Genomic DNA, 23,189 nt, shown 5'->3' on the forward strand with positions numbered 1-23,189 from the left:
ACCGTACCTTCCCGATAAGTAACCTGACCCCCGAACCCGATCCGGTTTTTCACAGATCGCCTTTTCCAAAACCAGGAGTCGCACTTAGGGTTTTTCTTTCTTATTTTGTTTACCCTTTTAAAAATAAAACAAAAATAAGTGGCAACTCCAAGTCATTTCTCTTAATCAAATAAAAAATCATTTTTCGAAACGAAAATCGAGCTCGCCATCGAGTGGGAAACGCATGAGCCGAAATGCGGGGTCCACAAAATGGCGACTCCACTGGGGATTTTTTAGAGGGTCAAGCTTGAACTTAGAGTGAAGCAAACGTGACATTTGACTGGACGATTAGTGGATGCTCATCTCTTGATTGTACATTAAGGATTTCTTGATGCATGCTTAGATGTCGTATTCATTTGAGATTTTGACACGCTGGATTATTGATGATTGATCTTATTGCATTGCTTAGCGTATTGATTCTGATTTTGGCATGATTGTTCTGATCACTTCACATGCATACACTCACCACTGTATATCACTCAACTTGACATGTTGATTCTCTGACTTGTATACTATTTTGATCGTCTTTGAGCATGATGTTTGTATCACTATTAGTCTTGATTGTCGTATTCTCGCTTATCTTGTGAGTATATGATGATATATCTAAGCTTTGCATGATTGCGTGTTGCATGACCGCCCTCCTCTGCGTGATTGTATGTCGCTTGTCTATGTGGGTAGCACATCTATCCCCTTATCTCCGATCCTTTAGTCTCGGTCGTTTCCTTCATTCTGGTTCTCACTTTTGCAAGTGTGAGGCCTTCTGTGTGTTTGCTCTCCGACCGAGCCAGAGATTAGGAGTAGGGTCTAGCGACGGGCTATATCGATGTATGGGAGCATTCTGGATGAGAGCGACACTTTGATGTCGATTGGAGTCCGATCATTGAAGACCTGTATAGCCCGGAGCTAGGTTTCATGGATATTTGTGCGACCAACGTGTTTCCTCTTCTGCTCTAGATTCATAGGGTTTTCGGATGCACCCACACCATCACTGTGCACTCTAGTTGACTATTGAGCGTTGAGAGTTTTGAGAGGTTTCACCATAGGAAACCCCCTGGGATGTCGAGGTAGTGCATGTGTGGAGGCGATCACCACCTTGCATGGAAGCACCCCGTCTCTTTGGAGGCGTGCAGAGGGTTGCATACCGCCGGAGGGTATGATCGCTTCTGCTAGGGATCTTTAAAGTCCACCCTTATCCATTTAGAGCCACCTTGACCTTGTAGGTTAAGCTGTAGATCCTTCGATTAGGATTCCCTCCCTACACGTGGGTGCATCTGAGGGCTTTCCGTGCCTCTGTAGCCGCAGTTTTGGATCTAATTTTCCCTCTGTTTAGTCTCCAGTTGAGAGTGCACTGAGATCAGGACGAGTTTGAGTACGGTCGGACCGTTCATCTTCACTTGGATGTTTTGCTGGTTCCCGCTTAGATTACATTTTCTTTTGTACATTCTCAGAGCCATATCCTTATTCCGTTCTTCGTGCTTTCTCAGGATCAGACCTTTGTTCTTCATTTGGATATACCTTCGTGGGATAGAGTAGAGGAGGAGACTTTTAGGATCGGATTTTGTTCACAGCCTGGATACACCTTCTTGGGTCAGAGTTGAGGGGAGATTAGTCCGATATTCAGAGAGACAGAGTATGGATCAGCAGGTTGTTACTGTGGATCAGTTCACGGTCGCCATGGCTTCTATCCAGGAGGCTTTGGCCAGCCTCAGGCAGGAAATCGGTGGTTAGCAGGGTAGACCACCAGCAGTGGCTCAGGATGAGACACCGCATGACTCGTTGCCACCTCCACCGCCACCACCTATTCCTTCGGCGCCTCAGGCTTCACCTTATGTATTACACGGGCATTCTGAGATCACTCCGCCCACTGTTGTCCAGACCACCGGCGCTGATGACGCTCATGCACGTATGGACCGTCTCGAGCAGTGTATGAGACAGATGAGAGTGTCAGACGGGTCAGTTGTTTGGGACGATTTTGAGGGTATGCCGGTAGCTAGTTTGCCGGCTAAGTTTAGGATGCCAGAGATCGAGAGATATACAGGCATTGGTTGTCTGCGCCTCCACCTCAGACTTTATAGCACCGTGATGAGGGCTCATGGTTTGGACGAGTCTCAGATGATTACTCTATTCCCCCTATCTCTAAGTGGGGCAGCCCAGCGATGGTTCGCTTCTTTGGAGTCTTCACGACGTCGGACATGGGGTGACTTGGCCCGAGAATTCCTACGATAGTTTTCGTTTAACACTGTCGTGGATGTATCGAGGAGAGAGCTAGAGGCTCTGAGGCAGAGGACAGAGGAGTCCGTTTCTTCTTTCATTTCCCGCTGGCGCGGGAAGATAGCCGAGATAGTGGATAGACCATCAGAGAGAAACCAGATTCAGATGGTTTTGAGGAGCCTACAGCCAAGGATCGCCAAACATGTGGTCGGGGTCCCGTTCGCAGATTTTGGGTCTCTGGTTATGGCTTTGTATGATGTCGAGGACGGCATCTCGAGAGGTTTATGGACAGATTCTTCCCCTAGTGATACTAAGGGGAAGAAGCCCTTTGTAGGACCGAGGTCGACAGATGTTAGTGCTATCAGTTCATCCAGTTAGAGGCCTCTCAGACGCCATCAGCCGATCCCACAGTTTTCCGAGCCTCATTCTTCTTATGCACCTCAGCAGTTTAGGCCACGGGCACTTTCCCCGCTTTTGATCAGACATATCAGACTCAGCCATTGACTCTACCTTACTACGCCACTCAGGGCATTGAGAGGCCTTCTGTTTCATATACGGCCACTAGACAGCCATGCTACGCTGCATAGTTCACTCCGAGGCCCGCACCTTCATACCCTAGGCCTCGAGCTCAGCAGACCTCTGCACCTTTTGCTTTGAGGACGCAGAGGCAGTTTTCATAGATAGGCATGCCATTGAGCCAGGCTCTTCAGAAGCTCATAGAGGCCGGTTTGTTGACTGCACTCACTCCGAGACCGCCCCCTCAGCCTCTACCTCCTCAGTTCAGGATGGATTTGCATTGTGCCTATCATCAGGGGCTAGGGCATGAGACTGATTGATGCACCGCACTGAGGCATGCCATCCAGGACTTGATTGATCAGGGTTTGGTTCACTTGGGCCAGCCGAGTGTAACCCAAAACCCACTACCGGCCCATACCACGTATGCAGTTCATCCACCTGACAGAGGTATTCATTTCCTGGATTTTGCTGATTCTGATGACCATGTCTGCATGATGAGCTGGGATGACATAGATCCAGAGCCCATAGAGTTGGGGGATATTTACGAGATGAGCAGCATGTCTTTGGGGCCTCAGGTTCCCACTCCCTTCAGATTATTTCCTGAGACAGCCCCAGTACATGTGACCATTGTCAAGCCTCCGACTTCCATGCGCTATAGCGTTCAGACGCCATTCGTCTTAGTCCCAGATGTTGAGGAGGTTCAGGCTCCACACAGTGATGATCCTCAGACTCCGGACGTTTAGTATATCCTCCGGGGAGGGAGAGTATTGAGACAGCCACCTCCAGCCACTGCCGCTAGACCCTTAGGGGGTACATCATCCCAGGAGGAGGTCAGAGCAGAGGATGACGAGATTTTGAGGCAGTTGTAGAGCACTCAGGCTCGTATTTCTATCTGGAGCCTCTTAGCGTTCTCCAGTACTCATCGAGATGCACTGACTCGAGCTCTGAGCCAGATCAGAGTTGATACCACGACCACTCCCGAGGGACTCATTCATATGATGACGGCTGGCAGAGCCACTTGTATCATCTTTTCCGATGACGACTTGCCACCAGAAGGTTCAGACCACACGCGTCATCTATATATCTGTTGGCTGTTCAGGTCGCCGAGTTCCATCTGTCCTTCTGGACAATGGCTCGGCCCTGAACGTATGTCCTCTGGCCACCGCCATCGCTCTTAGATACGCACCATCCGATTTCGGCCCATCCACTCAGACCGTCCAAGCTTACGACAACACCCGTAGAGAGGTCATGGGTACACTGCAGATTGAGCTCCTGATAGGGCCGACCACATTTATCACTGTCTTTCAGGTTTTGAGGATTCCTTCATCCTTTAACCTGCTTTTGGGCCGACCGTGGATTCACCGAGCTGGAGCCATTCCTTCTTCACTTCATCAGAAAGTGAAGTTCATCCATGAGGGCCAGGTAGTCGTTGTACAGTCGGTAGGGGACATGTTCATTTCTGCTGAGCCCGTGCTCCAGATCAGCCATAGCGACGACGACTTACTGCTGACCGGGTTCACTTTTGATGAGGTACAGACTCTTGAGCTAGAGGACTTTTGCCGGGACTTCGTCGCTATGTCCTTTGACCAGCATGGCAGCACTATAGTGCTTGATATGATGAGAGGCATGTCCTATCTTCCTGGCATGGGATTGGGTCGTCGTCAACACGGGCCTCGCGAGTTCATAGCCATCCCTGATCACGATGTACCGTTCGGACTCGGATTCATCCCCACTGAGGCCGATTATCTCTATATGGCGCGATTGCGCAAGGAGAGGGTGAGGGCTCAACTGACTCATACACCTTTCTATTATCCTGTGCGCCCGTACACCAGGAGCCTGATAGATTACTTTGTGAGGGCATCAGAGCCGCATGCACCGTCTGATGGGATCATCGGAGGACTTAGCACCACTCAAGAGGCCGAGCTTCAGCACCTTGTCCAGCAGTTACGATTGAGAGACGGAGCCCCTGGCCCTTCGACTTCTGCGTTGATCGCTCCTTCCTCTCCAGATCGCACTAGCCTTATGACGCTTTGCTTCCCAGACGAGACCGATGAGCATGGGACCTTTGCTGAGGTCAGGGACATAGTGGACGGAGCCGCCCCACTTGATGAGTACATCGACGAGATGCTCGCCTTGAGCCTGAGCCAGATTAAGGAGACTATTCAGCCTGGGCTTGCTTCATCATTTGATCTCTTCGGGGTATTCGTCATCGAGCTTGCCAAGGAGAGCCTGACTGCCCCTGCTCTGGAGTCTACTGAGGACCTTATAGCTTTTGATGATTTGATTGATATCCATGTTGGCATTGTTGAGGGAGCGTCCGAATTTGTGGACCCACCTCTTTCATTTGACGTTCTGTCGGGGTTCGTCTCTCGTTTTGACGATGTTTTCCATGATTCATCTATGTATTTGAGCATTTTTTAGTATTTGCCTGCGTCTCGTGATATTGCTTTACTTGTACCATCTTCACCCACATCACAGATATTTGACATAGATGATGAGATTGCACAGCACGACTCAGATGATGACTCATCTTCTGTTTCCGATTCGGATCCCGTTGATCAGAGAGTTTCACCTGCTGTAGGGGACACAGAGATTGTTGATTTCGGCACAGGCGATCAGCCTAGGGAGTTGAGGATCGGATCTGATTTATCTGTTGATGAGAGGGACAGCCTCATCCAGCTGCTCAGAGCATACTTGGACGTCTTTGCATGGTCCTATGAGGACATGCCGGGCCTCGACCCATCTATCGTCCAGCATCGTTTGCCACTTCTACCCCATGCCAGACCGGTTAAGCAGAAGTTGAGACGATTGCATCCTCGTTGGAGCTTGCAAGTGAATGAGGAGATCCAGAAGCAGCTTAGTGTAGGATTTTTTTCAGTAGTCGAGTACCCGGAGTGGCTGGCCAATGTCGTCCCTATTCCAAAAAGGATGGCAATGTGAGAGTCTGTGTTGATTTTCGAGATCTCAACAAGGCCAGTCCTAAGGATGATTTTCCTCTTCCACACATCGACATGCTAGTTGACAGTATGCAGGTCATTCGATGTTGTCCTTTATGGACGGATTTTCCGGGTATAGTCAGATCTTGATGGCTCCAGAGGATATGGAGAGGACTCCTTCATTACCGAGTGGGGTACTTATTGCTATAGAGTCATGCCATTCGGATTTAAGAACGCAGGAGCCACTTATCAGAGAGCAGCGACCACCCTCTTCCATGACATGATGCATCGGGATGTCGAGGTTTATGTAGACGACATGATTGTGAAATCCCAGGTAGATCCGATCACTTAGCAGCTTTGGAGAGGTTCTTTGAGAGGATCCGACAGTTCAGGTCGAGATTGAATCCCAAGAAGTGCACTTTCGGAGTGACTTCTGGGAAACTCTTGGGGTACATGGTCAGTGAGAGGGGCATAGAGGTAGATCCGGATAAGATCAGAGCCATTCTTAACATGCCTGCACCGAGGATAGAGAGAGAGGTCAGAGGCTTCCTGGGTAGACTTCAGTACATCAACAGATTCATTGCCAGATTGATAGACATTTGTGAGCCCATTTTCCGACTCTTGAGAAAGAGTCAACCTACTGTTTGGGATGATCAGTGTCAGCGTGCATTTGAGAGGATCAGAGAGTACTTGCTGTCGCCTCCAGTCTTGGCGCCTCCTACACCAGGCCGTTCTCTACTCCTATACCTATCCATCTCAGACGTGGCTTTGGGATGCATGTTAGCTCAGCTCGATGATTCGGGCAAGGATCGGGCCATATATTATCTGAGTAAGAGGATGCTAGACTGTGAGACGAGATATGTCACGATTGAGCGTTATTGCTTGGCATTGGTTTGGGCCACTCGCCGACTGAGACATTACATGACCGAGTATTCGGTGCACTTGATATCCCGTCTAGATCCTCTGAGGTATTTGTTTGACAGGCCCGCCCTGGTCGGTCGCCTCATGAGATGGTTGGTGCTTCTGACTAAGTTTGACATTCATTATGTCACTCAGAAGTCCATTAGAGGTAGCATTGTCGCGGATCATCTAGCTTATTTACCGGTTTCCGATGGCAGGGCCATTGATGACGACTTCCCGGACGAGGATGTCGCTGCTGTGACTAGTCTGTCAGGTTGGCGCATGTACTTTGATGGTACAGCCAACCATTCTGGATACGGGATAGGCGTCTTATTGATATCCCCCCATGGTGATCACATTCCCAGATCTGTTCGTTTGGCATTCTCGGATCGACATCCGGCCACGAACAACATTGTTGAGTATGAGGCTTGTATGTTGGGATTAGAGACAGCCCTCGAGCTCGGGATTAGACAGATGGAGGTGTTTGGTGACTCCAATCTGGTATTGAGACAGATTCAGGGCGAGTGGAAGACTAGAGATATGAAGCTTAGGCCTTACCACGCGTATTTGGAGCTACTGGTCGGGAGATTTGATGATTTGAGATATACCCATCTGCCTAGAGCGCAGAACCAGTTTGCTGACGCCTTAGCTACTCTGGCTTCCATGATTGACATTCCTGTCGATGCCACTATTCGCCCATTATTGATCGAGTCGAGATCTGCTCCTGCGTACTGTTGTCTGATTGATGATACGGAGATAGACGATGGTCTGCCCTGGTACCATGACATATATTACTTTCTGAGACTTGGCGTATATCCTGAGGTCACCACAACCAAGGATAAGAGAGCACTGAGACAGTTAGCCGCCCGATTTGTGATTTGTGGTGAGACATTATATAGACGATCAGTTGATGGGATGCTATTATTATGCTTGGACCGTGCCTCTGCCGATCGAGTGATGAGAGAGGTTCATGCGGGAGTCTGCGGACCACATATGGGAGGACATATGTTGGCCCGTAAGATCATGAGGACCGGTTACTTCTGGTTGACCATGGAGACGGATTGCTGCCAGTTTGTTCAGAGGTGTCCCGAGTGTCAGATACACGGAGATCTCATTCACATGCCACCCTCCGAGCTGCACGCACTGACTTCACCTTGGCCGTTTTCAGTATAGGGTATCGACATCATCGGGAAGATTTCACCAAAATCTTCCAGTGGTCATGAGTTCATCCTGGTCGCCATCGATTACTTCACCAAGTGGGTGAAGGCTGCTTCGTATGCGAGATTGACATCATCTGGGGTTGCTAGTTTCATCAGATCACATATTATTTGTCGTTATGGAGTCCCTCATGAGTTGATTTCGGATAGAGGGGTACATTTCATGGTAGAGGTTGACACCTTAGTGCAGCGATACAGCATCCGGCATCATAGGTCGTCTGCGTACAGGCCGCAGACGAACGGGGCAGTAGAGGCCGCGAATAAGAATATCAAGAGGATATTACGGAGGATGATTGAGACTTCTCGGGATTGGTCGGAGAAGCTCCCATTTGCATTGTGGGCTTATCGGACCTCTTTTCGCACCTCTACAGGCGCCACACCCTACTCATTGGTATATGGCATGGAGGCGGTGCTACCCGTTGAGATTGAGATTGGTTCGTTGAGGGTAGCACTAGAGCAGCAGATTCCCAAGACAGATTGGGCTCGGGCTCGATTTGAACAGCTCAATCTCCTAGATGAGAGGAGATTGAGAGCAGCAGACCATGTTCATGCATATCAGAGGAAGATGGCCCGCGCTTTTAAAAAGCGGGTCAAGCCCAAACCACTATATGTAGGTGACTTAGTCTTGAAAGTCATCAGGGGATTGATCAGAGATCCTAGAGGGAAGTTTAGACCCAACTGGAGTGGACCTTATTTCATCGGGGAGTTGACCCTAGAGGGCGCTGCATGGCTGATGGATTTAGACGGAAACCGATTCTCAGAGCCAACCAATGTGGATCAGCTAAAGAGGTACTATGTTTGAGACCATGGTCGCAGGATGGGTGGCCATCATTTCGGTTAGCCATTTACCTTGTTATTCCTTTGTGATACATAGTCCGTTGCTAGCCCATTGAGCCTCACATGCGTATTATAGCCTTTCTTTCTTATCGCCTTGCTCACATTTTCACACCGGGACAGGGGCTCTTTAATGTATGCATGCATTGTTTGGGAGTTTTATGAGCCTTGGACCTAGGGGCATGTTTTTTTTCTCATCATGTTTTCCTATCACTGCACCTCTGCATTTTCATCTCATTTTATTGGTTGTGTTATTCATCTCTTCTTCCTTATCCTATCTACTATTTGCTTGTCTCATATTCTCCCCACCCTGAGTGGTGAGCCTCCTCAGTTCATCACATGGAGGATAGTCACATCATTTCCACCATCTATCTCGCGGACACTGATTTAGAGATCCTTAGTTTGAGAAGGTCATCTTGTCAGAGAGAGTTTGTTTGTTACCTTAGCACTTGGGAGTGTGTCCATTTGTTACTAATATCATCTTTGGGGTTCATTTGTTCATGTTCAGGGTACGCGTGTTTGTATTATATGTAAAAAAAAAAAAAAATGTGTATTATTTTTTATCATTGAGTATGTATATTGATGTTTGGGGGTCATTTTTATCGAGTATGTTCGTTATTGGGAGTTCGTATGTGAACTCTCTGAGATCCCATGTTATTTGTATTGCTTTGTCATATCTATTTGTGAGAGAGATGAGTGACCTTCTCCTAAAGACTCCGAGTCATTGTCCTTTCCATCATTATATTCGTTATTGATGTGACTTCACTTCATGTTTGATCTGAGTAGATCACCACCTTTCTTCACACATTTATTGTTTCGCCGTCATTTTTATCGTTGCTTGTGATTCGTCTCATTCCCTTCACATCTTATTCTCTTCTTATAGCAACCCATCTCGGTTTTGATACTCATTTCACATCATCATTCCACATATCACTACCAGTTCATTTTGCTTCATTTGTTTCCTTATCGATATCATATTCACGTTAGGCATCCTCAGGTCCAAGGCTCACGGGACTTACTATACATGTTGTATTTCATATATGAGGGCATGGCTTTCTGATCATTAGGTATTTGAGCCTAGTTTCCTTTCATTTCTATTACCCTATCACCCTAGCCTACGTTACGTCCCGTGTCTTAAGACCACCCTGAGGCCATGGGATCAGATGTCGTCTTCGGCAGCCTCTATTTGGACAAGTGATTGAGATCAGGTTGATATTTAGACATTGTCATGCTTCTTCTTCTGGGAGTCACCCCTTTGATGTGTAGGACCGATTCAGTTGTGTTTGAATTACCGGGATCGTGAGTTTGACGATGATTGACTTCGTGTCATCCGATTTTTTGACCTATCATACCTCTGGTGCCACACCGGGGGCATATCCTACTTCATTTAGGGGTTTATGGATCCTCACAGACTTGCACGATCATTATCACTTACTGGATGCTCACTGAGACGTGGACATGATCGTTACCTTACGGAGCCCCTGAGATCCACCCAGCCAGGTCCGCACTTCTCGACACTTGGATGCCATCATGCCTCTCCATCTGGGAGGTACATCTTGGATATGTGTGCATGATTCAGTTATGGATTCGGACGACCATTGTTATATGTTCGATGACAGATGATTTCATGTCGCTCGATTTCTGACCTGTCCCACATCCAATGCCGTACTGGGGCATATTTCCGTTTTGGGTGAGATTTACGGATTTTCACGGAGGTCACGTGCTCGACGATAGATGATTTCATGACACTTGTTCTTTTGACCTGTCACACATCCGATGCCCATACTGGGGCATATTTCCGTTTTGGGTGAGATTTACGGATCTTCGCGGAGGTCACGTGCTCGATGATAGATGATTTCATGTTGCTCGATTTCTGACCTGTCATGCATCCGATGCCCATACTGGGGCATATTTTCCGTTTCGGATGAGATTTTCGGACTTTCATGGAGGTCACATGTGCGACGATGGATGATTTCATGACATTTGTTCTTCGGACCTGTCGCGCACCTGATGCCATACTGGGGCATATTCCGTTTCGGAGGATCTTTATAGATCTTTGCAGAGGTCACATGTTCGAGGATAGATGATTCCATGCTGTCTGATCTCCGACCTATCATACATTTTGATGCCATACAGGGGCATATTTCAGTTCGGATGAGATTTACAGATCATGAGGGAGTCGCATGCTTATCCTTATTTGGCAGGATGTATGCAGAGATGGTGATATATTCGCTATCCTCACGATGATTCTTTAGTGGAGCCTATTGAGAGCCATCTAGCCAGGCCTGCGCTTTTAGATGCTTAGGTGTCGTCATGCTTCCTTCTAAGGGACGCCTCTTCGATATGTGGGTTTGATTCAGTTGCAGGCATAGATGATCTGAGCTCATCTGATTTTTTCAACATGTTACATTCTCGATGCCACACTGGGGCATATTCCCCATCTTGATCGAGATTTATAGATCCCCACTGGTTTACATGATCATCCACGGTTATGAGATACACGCTAGGTCGATGTTTGATTTCATTTTGTCCGAATACTCTGAGGAGCCTCTCTTGAGTCATTCAGCCAGATTCATACCCTTTGATATAGTCGTGATTCCTGGATGGAGTTGTCTCTGGTGCCTGGATTTCCCGCGTCATCATTTCAGTGGGGTATATATCAGATCTGTTATGCGTCCCATTGGTGTTATTCTTGGGTCATTAGGACAGATCGGGTACATCTGATGCCACACTAGGGCATACCCCTTTCCTTGAGTTCATCGGATCTTTTGCAGATTCTCTTACTGCTCGATCTACTTCTTGATCTTCATGAGTCGTCACACTGGGGCATACCCCCTTTAGCGCTTTTCCACTGGGTCATACACCCCTCTCTTTGGGTTTGCTGTGTCTCGTGTCGATTTCATGATTGTCATACCCATTTACCGATCTTTATGAGTTATCACCTAGGGCATCCCCTACTGTCATTTTGTTTAGGCTTCCAGAGTCGTTACCGTCGTCTTGTTTAGGTTTCCAGAGCCGTTACCGTCGTCTTGTTTAGGCTTCCAGAGCCGTTTCTGTCGTCTTGTTTAGGCTTCCAGAGCCATTTCTGTCATCTTGTTTAGGCTTCCAGAGCCATTTCTGTCATCTTGTTTAGGCTTCCAGAGCCATCACTGTCATCTTGTTTAGGCTTCCAGAGCCATTACTGTTGTCTTGTTTAGGCTTCCAGAGCCGTTTCTGTCGTCTTGTTTAGGCTTCCAGAGCCATTACTGTCATCTTGTTTAGGCTTCCAGAGCCATTTCTATCGTCTTGTTTAGGCTTCCAGGGCTGTTACTTTCTAGTTTAGCTTTTAGAGTTAGCTTTTTGGTTTGGCTTTCAGAGTTGTCGTTTTCTAGTTTAGCTTTTAGAGTTAGTTTTTTTGGTTTGGCTTCCAGAGCCATTATTCTTTTAGTTTAGTGTTTGAAGTTAGCTTTTTGATTTGGCTTCCAGAGCTATTATTTTCTCGGTTTCGGCGTTTGGAGCCATCATCACTTTTTAGTTTCGACGTTCAGAGCCATCACCATGTTTTCAGTTCGGTGTTCAGAGCCATCATCGGTTTTCAGATCGACATTTGGAGTCGCTTCTCAGTTTGACGTTCAGAGTCAGCACCATCACTTTTTAGTTTCGACGTTCAGAGCCATCACCATGTTTTCAGTTCAGTGTTCAGAGCCATCATCGGTTTTCAGATTGACATTCGGAGTCACTTTTCAGTTTTGGCGTTCAGAGCCATCACTATTTTTAGTTTGGCATTCAGAGCCTTCATCACTTTTCAGTTTTGGCGTTCAGAGCCATCACTATTTTCAGTTTGGCATTCAGAGCCTTCATCGCTCTTCAGTTTTGGTGTTCAGAGCCATCGTCGCTTTTTAGTTTTGGCGTTCAGAACCATCACTATTTTCAGTTTGGCATTCAGAGCCTCCATCTCTATTCTCGGTATCGGAGCCATCATCACCACTCCTTAGTTTTGGCATTCATAGCCATCACTATTCTCAGTTTTGGCGTTCAGAGCCATCATTGCTTCTCAGTTTTGGCATTCATAGCCATCACTATTTTCAGCTCGGCGTTCAGAGCCATCATCGCATTTCCAGTCTTGGCGTTCGGAGCCATCATCACTCATCTGTTCGACGTTCAGAGCCATCACCATTTCCGGTTTCGACGGTCAAATCCATCTTTCTTTAGTTTGGCGTCCAGAGCCGTTGTACATATCTCTTCAGACACCTTGAGTCATCACCTTTTCGTGTTTTGACATTCAGAGTCATTCCTTCTCATCTGTATCATCCAAAGTCACAGACCTCGACATTCATATCCACTAGCATTGCGCATGTTGCCTTCATGGATTTGCGTTTATCCTCGTTTTCCTCTCCTTGTCACCCCGTGCTTATCGCCTATTCATCATTGTCCTTTCATATCTCCCTTCTCACTGCTTATGACGATGTCCTTTGAGTTCACGACACATACTTCGGTCATGTTGTTAGATGCCCTACGCTTGCCATTTTCATATAGTTCACTTAAGGTAATCTCCTTCTGGAACATTCTTTCCTGTACTTCAGAGTGGTTCGACCGTTACTCATCCTTGATATGGTCTTTCGAGTCACTTCTGGAGACATTCTCGAAGGGAGCCTGGGTCCTCAGTGTGACTTCAGAGACATTTTGAGGTTTCTTTTTTCTCTTAGGATTAGAGCTTTTGTGTTCGTCTCTTGGCCTGAGTGAGTTCATGTTTCGCTAGTGTCCCTATTGGGGTCTCCTTGGTTCTTCGGTAGAGTTCACTTTATTCCACTCACTATTCACACTTTCTTTTCATTCCAGTATTCATATTCCTTGCACTCGTGAACTCTACCGAAGAGGGGCATATTTGTAGACCCCCCCGAGGAGCTGGAGCTCTTTTTATGATTATTTTTTTGTGGCTTTCTGAAGGCCTCTCAAGTGGGCTGCTCTCGGGCAACTAGATAGGATGGGAGGGTAGCCACCAGATGAGACGTGAGCAGCAGGGAGGATGGCTTGCTGAGGAAGAAAAACAGAGGAAAAAAATGAGGGATCTGGGGGGGAGCTTTACAGGAAGGAGGGGAAGGAAAGAAAAAAAAAAACAAAGATGGTGGGAGAGGAGCAACTATTGGCTTGAGGAGAGCTTCCCATGTACAACTCCTACAGCTTGTTAGTTTCTCATTTTTTGTTATATGGTTGGATTTCCATTTTTAGCTGTCTTTGTGGGCATCAGTTTGTCATTTTGGTGTGGATTGGGGGATCCATTTGTTTGTCTGGGTTTAATGACACCTGATTTCAAGAAAATTTGAATGAAAACTTGAGGAGCGGTAGAAAAACGGGCAAAGAAACTTTTCGAGGATGGTCCGAAACAAAGAAGAAAGGAGAAATGAGTTTTTCTGGCGCTTAAGAGGATTCCAAAATTTTTTCGAAGCTGGCTTGTGCTGGCTGGTGCTGGTGCTGGTGCTGGCTGGTGCTGGTGCTGGCTGGTGCTGGCTGCTGGCTGGTGCTGGTGCTGGCTGGTGCTGGTGCTGGCTGGCGTCGCCGCTGCCGCCGCGAGAAGGTGGCTGTCGGTGCTGAAGCCAGGCGCAGGGGGGAGAGCTAGGAAGAAGATGAAGTTTTTGGGCTTTGGGCTTGGGATAAGGCACTAGGCCCAGTCTTGTGTTTTGCTTTGAGCTAGGATGAAGATGAAGCCCAGGCCCATTTCCAAACCTCAACCCATTTTCAAAGCCCAATGTCCATTTCCTAACTTCCTTCTAACCCTTTTTCAAAAGCCCAAGGCCCATTCCCAACCTTTATCCCATTTTCAAAGCCTATTGTTATTATTATTAATGTTATTATCATTATTATTATTATTGTTAATTAAACTTTATTATTATTGTATTTATTATTACTAATTCAATTTTTAAAATCTTACTATTATCATTATTTTTAATTCAACTTTCATAATCCCATTGTTATTATTACTATTATTATTATTATTATTATTATTAACTATTATTATTATTATTATTTCAATTATTATTATTAATTATTATTATTATTAGCTATTACAATTATTATTATTAATTATTATTATTATTAGCTATTATTATTATTATTATTATTATTATTATTAACTATTATTATTATTATTATTACTATTATTACCATTATTATTATTATTATTATAAGCTAAGCCCATTTCCAATTCCTAAGCCCATGTCCAACCCTATCCTAAACCCTTTAACTCCTTTTAAAAGCCTAAAAGCCTATCATTATTAACCCCTTTTCAAAGCCCATCTTAAAGGCCCAGATCCTAAAACCCCTTTTAAAAGCCTCCTAAGCCCATTTCCAACCCTTAACCCCTTTTCAAATCCCTAAAGCCCAGATCCTAAACCCTTTAACCCCCAAAGCCTATTATTATTAACCCCTTTTCATATTATTATTATTATTATTATTATTGTTATTATTACTATTCTTATTATTTTATTACTATTGTTATTATTATTATTATTATTATTATTATTAGCGGATATTATTATTATTATTATTATTATTGTTAACGGATATTATTATTATTAACAGATTATTATCATTATTATTATTAACGGATTATTAACTATTATTATTATTGCTATCATTATTATTAATAATTATTATTACCATTACCATTATTATTATTATTATTATTATTATTATTATTATCATTTTTATTATTGTTACTATTATTATTATTGTTATTATCATTATTATTATTATTATTATTATTATTATTATTATTATTATTATTATTATTATTATTGCAATTATTATTATTATTATTAGCGGATATTATTATTATTACTATTATTATTAACGATATCATCATTATTAATTATTATTATTGCTATTATTATTATTAATTATTACTATTATTACTATTATTATTATTATTATTATCATTGTCATTACTATTATTAATTCAAAATTTCGAAATCTTATTGTTACTATTATTATTATTATTACTATTATTAATTCAAACTCTCAAAATCTTATTATTATTATTATTATTAATTTCAAACTCTCCAAATCTTATTATTATTATTATTATTATTAATTCACACTTTCAAGATCTTATTATTATTATTATTAATCCAAACTTTCAAAATCCTACTATTATTATTATTATTTCAAACTCTCCAAATCTTATTATTATCATTATCATTAATTCAAACTTTCAAAATCTTATTATTATTATTATTACGAATTCAACTTTCAAAATCTATATCCCTGCAGTTTAATTCCCTAAAGTTCATTTCTCATTTTCTTTGGCATATTTCATTTTAATTACCGAAGCTCTAATATTTTAAATTTAATTCCCAAATCTCCAATTTTCCAATAAACTCCAAGAATCCAGTTTTCACCCGAATAGTTCTAATTCCATTTCATTTCCTAAATAATCTTTTGATCTTCTTGATTTTACATAAGCAACAGTGAATTCTTCATATTTCTAAAACACGGAATTTGTGAGACTAGTTCGTGAATAATAAATTGGGCTTTGGTGGGGGGCCCTATGTTTGATCCCTATTGATTGTCAACTGTTGTGCTTAATATATTTTGCTTAATCTTCGTTTTGCACTCTGATATGCATGAGCTATAATTTGTATCTGTTAATTGTGTACTAATCTCATTTCTTGAAAGCGCATTGTGGCTCGCGGCCCAGGTACGCATACACTCTCATTCTGATACTTCACTATACATGTTTCGATTCTCATATGTGCATGATCATCCAGGATATTCATCGATTTCCTCATCAATTGCCATGATTGCTTCATTTCATTAGTAGAGACCCGACTTTAGGGACTTAGAGGGGTGCTACGGTCTCTACCGTACCTTCCCGATAAGTAACCTGACCCCCGAACCCGATCCGGTTTTTCACAGATCGCCTTTTCCAAAACCAGGAGTCGCACTTAGGGTTTTTCTTTCTTATTTTGTTTACCCTTTTAAAAATAAAACAAAAATAAGTGGCGACTCCAAGTCATTTCTCTTAATCAAATAAAAAATCATTTTTCGAAACGAAAATCGAGCTCAACATCGAGTGGGAAACGCATGAGCCGAAATGCAGGGTCCACATGTATATTTTGAGAAAGTTTGCATTATGATTTTTTTTTTCTTTACATATTTCATTAGTTATTAATTTATATTTTATTGGACTCTTAAGAATTTCTAAAAAAATTATTATCTTATATATTTAGGATTATTAATTTAATACGTGAGTTGGACAAGAAGATTTTATTACCTAGAAGTATAAATTATTAATATATCGAATATTTATTTTTCTTTCGAGTTTTTAATAAATTTTCACTCAAATTATATCACATGAATTTGGAAAATTTGTAAAAAAATAAAATAAAATAATTATTAATTAATGAAAATATTTAAGGGTTTGCATAAAAACAAGTTTACCACATTTTATTTTTCTTATATAAAATTTTTTAACCTCATTTTTGAACAAATATTTTTAATCATTTCTTTGTTATTATAATGATGATGATAATAAATATTATACAAAGAATGTAAACCACAACTAATTTTTAATAGATAAATCAAAATTAATTCAAAACAAATATGAATATAAATGAAGAGAAGTTAAAAGAAAATTTTGAAAGTTATGTTTATCGAGATAAATAGATCTTGAAAAATGTCTTAACACATTCATTTATGAAAAAATTGTTTAAAGAAGAGAAGTAGAAGTATAATTTAATTTCAGAAATAAAGAAAATTTGAGTTATTAAATGTTTATTTCTAAGTTTTCTTTAATAATAATATTATTTTTAACATTTAAATATTCAACAAGTAATTGTCCATGTAATATAATTCAAACAAAAAGTTGTATCATGTGTGCATGCCTAAATACTAGAAGAGATGTAATTAAATATTTAGGCTTAATTGACACCCAAAGCCTCTACATATATATCAATGCCTTTAGGTAGTGTTAATTTGAAATCTTTTAAATCAATGTTTTTAGAATAAAATCAGTCATTGAATAAAAAAAAATTACTAATTCATGGTTCACTAGTTTGACCGGTGGTTAAAGCATCATTTTTCTATTTCACCTAATACCTTTTAAAATATATGTAACTTTTTTGCAAGAGAAAAAAGAAATGAATTTAACTCAGGCAATTACAAAGATAAACAGGTATTGCTTCAAACTTATGGAAGAAGCCAACTAAGTAAATTTGTTAAAAGAGTACATTACAACAATGGTGGATTGCAAAACTTGTAAATTATGACACATATTTGTTTGGTTGTGATTTTACCTAAATCATGACTATAATAACATATTTTTTTATGTTCCTATCTATTTTTCTTTAAGTACATCCTTGAGTTACAATAATAAATTTTAATTTAAATAATTTATTTGAAATATTGATGAACAAGAAACTAAAATTTAAAAAACAAATATATGATCTTTAAGATAAGTTTAATAACTAACTTAATTACTAAATTATAAAAATATAAAGAATTTAAAGAAAGGTAAAATATCATATTATATTATAATAATATATTACTATATAGTATCTATTACTATAATCAAATATGATAATATTTTGATATTTCTATTTATAATTATTATTTATGGATTAATTAAATTATAGGTATATTACATCATTTTATATATTATGTTAATCAATTTAAAATTATTTATAGATTATTAAAAGTAAAGAAATTTAAATTATTATATCAATATTAAAAGATAATTCACTTACTAATTACCTTTTCAAACATTATATCTTTCATTCCATTTATCTGCACATTCACAATCATATACCTACATACATCTTCATGTGCCTCACGCGTGCTTTCTACTAATAATTTTTAAAAGTGTAACTTCATTCCCGATTGACAAGGTCTCTCCATTGTGTGACAAAGGGAGACCATTGTGTGACAATTGTCTCTCTTTTTTCATTTTAACTTTTCTAAATATATATATATATATATATTATAATTTTTATCTTTTATTTGTTAATATATATTAATAAAATAATTTTAACTTATTTTTGTTAATTCTATTTTATTTTTAATATTATAAATATAAAATAAAATTCATGATATGTATTTCACATTTTATGTATAATATTTCATGCAATGATGTTTTATGCTTAGAATTTATCTATCCAATCTATCCAATCCTAATTTTATAGGATTATTTTAGATTTATACTTTTTCTAAATTTTATTCTTAAAATTAAATACTTTCAACTAAAGTTAACAGTTTAGCTAAACAACTAATTTTAAAAACCAAAAAACAAATCGACATTTCTTTTGAAACCATTCCACCTTTATTTCAAACCAATTGATCAATAGTGCTAACCTATCACCATGTTTATATAAAACACAATAAAGAATCACTCATCCCTCAACAAGAACAAGAATGGGAAATGACCCATTTGAATGAATTTTCAGAATATTTTACTCACTTTAGAGCCTTTCAAATTTATGATCTTAAACCAACCTGAAATAAATTATTTCATCTCATTGTAGAAACCAAAACCATGTCTATATGGAGAAACAAACCTTTAGAACACATTATTGTTCCGAAACCTTTCATTACTTCTGAAGAACAAGATTTTATAATCGAACTCGATGTAGAGTTACCAAAACCATCTTCTTACCTCAGTGATGATGCATCATTTTGGGAAAACCTTAACGACGAAAGTTATTTTAATCTACAAAATGCAATGGAACATTGATGTTAGTAATGACGACATTGAAGCACGAAATATATCTTCAACTACAAGAATTTAATACAATAGTAGAAGTCCATAATCAATAAAGCCACGTATACTGCATGTGATAAAAAAGAAGAAAGAGATAAGGAAGAAGCCATTAGACGGATGGTAAAGAAGAAAGAAAAGTCAAATCTTACCTTCTTTACATTTATTGTTAACTGAACATTTGAAAACTTTGTAAATATTTTTGTTGTAAACTGATAGAGCAAGCAAGCGAGCGATCAAAAAGCAATCAATAGAGACATCAAGAGAAATACAATCAGTTGTATCTTCAACTTGTAAATTTCTATATTCAGCAATAAAAAGTAAGAAATTTTTGTTAAATTTCTATTCTCATTTTATTTGCAATTTAGTTTATTTTTTTCTTTTTTTTTTCACCCTTATGGGGTAAAAAGGGTAAATAAATAAAGTAAGGAAATAAAAATTTTTGAATTATAATTTTATTTTTATTAATTAATATATATATAATGTCTCCATCAATTTTTTTTTTAAAAATGGGGTTATTGAGAAAGTTTTTGGTGTAAAATCAAAAAGCAACAGCCAGGTTTGTTGCTTTTAAATCCAGCCAAGTTCCCAATTTCAAGACAATTTCTAAGAAAACGGGAAATCACTTTCCAGGCAATTTCAGTTTGAATTTCCACTTTCCAAACAATTTAATGTGGTAGGTCAGGTGGGCCCACTTGACCTGACTTACCTCCGTTTTCCATATGGTTTCATTTTGTCAATTATGGTGGGCGGCCTCAACTTAACCGCTCGCTGACCGTCTATCCTATTTATTTTTGTCAAATTTTCCATGTTTTTAAGTGGGGCCTAAAAGTTTTGAATAAATTGTACATTCTTTTCTTCAATTTTGAAGTTCAAAACCTAGGATTCACATTTCTTCTTATTCGCTAAAATTGGGATTTCATTGTTTTTTTAGCAGACATTTAAAATTCTAAGGCGGTGTTTGTTTTTTTGCTTAATTTTAAATAGAAATTTAATATTTAATAGTATTAAATATTAAAAAGTAATAAAAAATCAATATATTATTTTTTCTATTTAAAAAAAAATATTTTAATTTTTTCTATTCAATAAAAAATTTATAATAAGTGATAAAAAATAAAAAAAATAAACTACCTAAATTCTAAAAATAAATTACTTTTAATAAAAGGAAAAAAAAAATAAAAAAAACTCCACCTAACTCTACCTCTATTTTTTTAACCTTACTTTGCATCAAACACATTTATCTCGTTTCCATGCAATTCATTTGCTGAAGGAGTGAATCGGTCAAGGAAGGCTCTTTCTTTCACTCAAAGATGAAAGTTTGATTCCATACAATCTCATTTGGGTAATTACGATGGGGGACCAATTGACTTGACTCAGAGCTTAGCTTGTTATAGGTTGCAATGAAGATCTTGACTAAAGCGGCATACATAACCCGGAAGTAGCAGTAAGCCAGTAACTCATTGATGGAAAAACCCTATAAAATAAAATATTATTCTTGAATCAAAAGGAATTATTAATTTATCAATAAATCAATAATTTATTAATTTAGTGTATATATATTACAAAAGATGAAAGTTTGATTCCATACAATCTCATTTGGGTAATTATGATGGGGAACCAATTGACTTGACTCAGAGCTTAGCTTGTTATAGGTTGCAATGAAGATCTTGACTAAAGCGGCATACATAACCCGGAAGTAGCAGTAAGCCAGTAACTCATTGATGGAAAAACCCTATAAAATAAAATATTATTCTTGAATCAAAAGGAATTATTAATTTATCAATAAATCAATAATTTATTAATTTAGTGTATATATATTACAAAAAAATAAAGATAAAATTGAGTTAGTTTAGGTGCAAAGAAAAGAAATAAATTTCAATGTATATTTTGAGAAAGTTTGTATTATGAATTATTTTGTTTTTTTCCACATATTTCATTAGTTATTAATTTATATTTTATTGGACTCTGAAGAATTTCTAAAAAACTATTATCTTATATATTTAGTGAGATTATTAATTTAATACATTAACGTGAGTTGGACAATGTAGGGACCACCCCCAAATGCCCACGTGGCAACTGTGCACAACACCCCTCCAGGGAACACGTGGCACATCAACTTTCTATCCTGATTCCCTCCGGCGGGGGGGTACGACACTCTCAAACCCACGGTCCGAACGACCTCCTCTCTTGTCCGGATATGTTGCCCGGACCTAGCGTTAGCAACTTAATCAAAAGCCTTGGCCGTGAAACGCAGGCCATCTTGGCCTACACTGCCAGAAGCACTTTCAACGGGACCATACTGAGTCACCTCAGATAACTTGTCATAGCCCGCATTCCACCGCCTACAGAGCGAAAGGACAGGAATGACGATAAGCCATCCCCTCCACAATATCAGACAGCCGCCTGTAGGATAATGTTGACTCTGTCACTACTTCAGCGCCATCATGACAAGCTAAAAAATCTTCCTACCATTAAAGGGGACAGAGCTTCTGACACTATAAAAGAGCCTTCATGCGAGGAGAGAAGGTAAGCTTTCTTACTCAATAAAAAGGGAAGATTGATTATCAGAGAGAAGGCTAACAAAACCATTGGAGGGTGTGTCCGAACAACCTGTCCGGACGTCTTTTGCAGGTTGATTGAGCCAAGAATCATCTTCAATTGAAAGGGAGCGTCCATCTGACTACTGCGAGGACCTCGGGTGACGTGAGGCTTCAACATTGGCATCGTCTGTGGGAAGTTGCTCAATCAACGACAAAGATGTCCACACCTTCCAAGAGTCATTCGTCAGCCAGAGGAGACGAAGGCTATTTCGAATGGCGCGAGACCATGGAAAGACGACAGTTGGAGAGCGAACGACAAATGCAAGCTCTTCTCCGGGAAACGACGAGACTAAGAGAAGAAAACGCAGTGTTACGCATCCAGGTTTCGTCCTCGGGGCCTCCTCGTGACCAACGCCCAAGAGGCCAAGGGGCGAACTCTAGGCTTGATCCAGAATCGGTATATCCCAGAACTGCAGGGGTCGTCCCTGATATGCGTAATGAGCGATCTCTGGAACGACCCATGCCCACGTATCCTGCTCCCTAAGATGAAAGCTCAAACTCTACCCGTTTCTCATCAAAGAGACAACGTGATAAAAGACCCCAGTTGTCAGACGCAATGCGTGCGAGTTTAGGACCGCAGGAGCCTGGTAAGGAAAGGCCGTCGGTGGCGGCAACCTGGGAAGCATATCCCGACCCCCTAGTCGCACCCACTGTTTAGAACAACCCCCCACACCAAGCGGTACGGCAAGTCGAAAGTAACTCATCAAATGAACCACCCCTAGGTTCCATTAGCAAGAGGCTGGATGACATGCTCTCCACACCTTTTAGCTCACATATTATCCATTATGATCCCCCAAGGGGATTCCTCGTGCCAAAATTTTTTGCGTATGACGGGTTTAGTGATCCATTCTACTATATCATGCATTACTGGCAACTCATGACTCTCGACATAGGGAATGATGCGTTGTTGTGCAAAGTATTCCCCGCCAGCTTACAAGGCCAAGCTCTTTCGTGGTTTCACCGACTCCCCTCGAACTTTGTTGATAACTTTCGGGACCTATCGGAAGCTTTTGTGGGACGATACATGTGCTCCGCCCGACATAAACAGAACATCAGCACCCTGCAAAACATAAAAATGCAGGAGAATGAGTCCTTGAGAGAATTTGTGAAATGGTTTGGTCAGACTATGTTGCAAGTAGAGGCCTACAACATGGATGCTGTCCTCCAAATCTTCAAACAAAGCATATGCCCAGGTACCCCATTCTTT

Source organism: Vitis riparia, chromosome 15, assembly GCF_004353265.1.
Source record: "Vitis riparia cultivar Riparia Gloire de Montpellier isolate 1030 chromosome 15, EGFV_Vit.rip_1.0, whole genome shotgun sequence".
NCBI lineage: Eukaryota > Viridiplantae > Streptophyta > Magnoliopsida > Vitales > Vitaceae > Vitis > Vitis riparia.